Genomic DNA, 2782 nt, shown 5'->3' on the forward strand with positions numbered 1-2782 from the left:
CTGACTGTGATGCCGGCAGAAGAGACTCTGGTGTCAGCAGAGTCTCTGTAAAGCAACACCTCCCTGGCTCTGGTGACTGGAAGCTGCAGCTTGTTGGAGTGCCCATAGAGGGCAATGCTGCTGAGACTCTTTGGCAGACCCAGCCATCTGCGTAGGTATTGGCTGACATTGCGTTCAAAGCCCTCCACCATGGTTACTGGAACTTCATAAATCAGTAACGGCCACAGAAGTCTTGGCAGGATTCCGTGCTGGTATATCCATGCCTTAAACTTCCCCGGTGTTTTATTTGTTTAATATTATATAAAAATACCATTTCTGAATACACCAATCTATTTTTACATTTTATACATAAAAGACTATCATGGATTTTGTCAACATTTGATCTAAATCCACATGAGAGCGACACGTGCAGCTTTATTCTGAATTACTTGTAGTTTTTTTTATATTCACTGATGAAGTATTTGACCAAATCACTGAGCAATAATCACAAAAACAAAGCATGAGGTACTTATTTAACCATCTGCGGTGTAAAATATTTTGAACAACTTTTAATAACCGATGAAGTTTAACCCATTTTAGTTAATTTCTGAACATGCCTGGCCCAACACAATCTATTATCAATTATCACTCCCAAAAGCCTTATTTTTGATCAAAAGAATTTTGCATCATGCTGAATTCAAGTTTCAGTTTGGAAAGTAAAGGAAAAGGTTCAAACCACTAAGTAGGTAGTTTTACATACACTGAGAACTAGTTGGTTCCTCCTTATCCAGTTCACCACTAACTGTAGCTCTCTCTGTAGTTTTCTACTGAACTCACTAATATTAGTTGCTGCTAAGTGTCAGTATAGTGGAATCATCTGCACACATTGAGATGCTTGCCTTTATCTAAAACAGATGGAAGATCATTGGTCTACTATGAAAAGGAGCGGCCCAAGACTACAGCCTTGAGGCAGCCATATTTCACAGCCTTTGAAACATTTGCATTAAAATAAACTAGTTGTCTTATATTGGACAATCTGTCAATCAACCGGATGCACCCAGAGCCAGAGCAGACGTTAAATAATTGTCTACTGAAATTTACCTGTTTTATCTTGATAAAATTAATAATTATGGTGAGAAAGGCATTTTTCTGATAAAAGTTTAGCAATCAGCAGGAAAAAAAAAAAGAGGATTGGTTTTTCTTCATGTGCAACTTTTTTGGCAAAATAGAGGTTCAAGAAAAAAGAGGAAGAGAGTACAGTAAAAGTAAGGTCACAGTGCTGGAAGGATGTTGTTAAAGCAGGATAAAGAATCAACTTTTTTAATTCAAGCTTGGTGTACGCTTGAAGAAAATTTAGGTATAGATTTTGGGAAATGTAAGGGTTTTGGGATGAGCTAAATGAAAAGGAAGATTCAAGACTGAAGATGAGTCAGAAAAGAGGAAGTTTACGTCTGGAAGAAAGAAGTTTGACAAGACTCAAACAGGAGTGATGTACTAAAGTACTCTGATGTTTGGTCAGAATTATTATTAGGATTAGGGTGTTTGACTATTATTCTGACAGAGGTGATTAGGAAACCAGAAACAAGGAAGTTGATGTCTGGAGGAGAGGAGTTCACCGACCGGAGAAGCTGATGTCCTGGGGAATATGCAGTTTTGGGAACAACCTTTCCCCCCCTCCCTCCCTGACCTTACATGTCTGCCATAAGACATGAAAAAGGGTGAGGTCTCAACAAAAGCATTTTAGTGATTATAATTTTATATCCTATTTCTGCCGTTTGCATAATTCTTGCTGCTTTTATGCTTCCTAATAAAAGCATTTAGCTCCACCACCACAGGTCATTCATCCCAGCTGCAATCAGACTTTACAATGCAGCACTATCACTGCAATGCCTTGTGCAATCACTATGTAATATCCAGTGCAATAACTATATATTTATATATATATATATAAATAATTACCTTTTTATATAAATTCCCATTTAATTCCCTGTGCAATAACTCTGTGTAATAATACTGTTAAATAAGAGCCCTCAGCTGTTGTATGTATATATATATATATATATATATATATATATATATATATATATATATATATATACATATACACACACACACGTATGGATGCACTGTATATACCCCACGCACCTTTTCCTCCTTATGGCACCCTCATTTTGACTATTGAGATGATGTAAAGTCATTTCTCCACTGCGAGATCAATAAAGTCTATCAATCAATTTATCAATCAGCCAATGTGGACATTTTATTTTCTGAGTATTCCATGTTTTGGAAAGATGGGTGTGAATTCTTATTTTAGAGTGTGGATGTCTTTTAAAGGTTGCCTGTAGCCAAAACCTAAACATTAACCTTGGGGCTGGATTTGTCACTAAAAATACAAAAAAAACATTATTACAACAGGCGTTAGGATGAGGGTAGGATCCGTTGTGAAATGGGGATGACATCAGGATCCGAAACATCCGTGGCCGCTAGATCTTTCAACCTGGGTGTTGCAAGGCGTGAGGAGACAAGTCATACCCGCCCCACCGTAAACATCTCAGACCTATAAGTCTACAAGCCTAGAGATGCAGGAAGCCAGCTGGGTTTCACAGCTGTTACTCTTTATCATCTTAACAGGTGCAAGGGCTGCAAAGAGTGCATTAATAAAGTTCTACCTTTTAATTTTTGGACTGAAGAATAAACGTTAAAAACAAAATCAAATGTTGCAGATCAATTTTTTTTTTTTTTACTCATAATCCAAAGTTGTAAAATACAATTCAGAACACCAAGAGAAAATCCAGTAAGAAAG

This window comes from Cyprinodon variegatus, unplaced genomic scaffold, assembly GCF_000732505.1.
Source record: "Cyprinodon variegatus isolate N-32 unplaced genomic scaffold, C_variegatus-1.0 Scaffold611, whole genome shotgun sequence".
NCBI classification, from domain to species: Eukaryota; Metazoa; Chordata; class Actinopteri; order Cyprinodontiformes; family Cyprinodontidae; genus Cyprinodon; species Cyprinodon variegatus.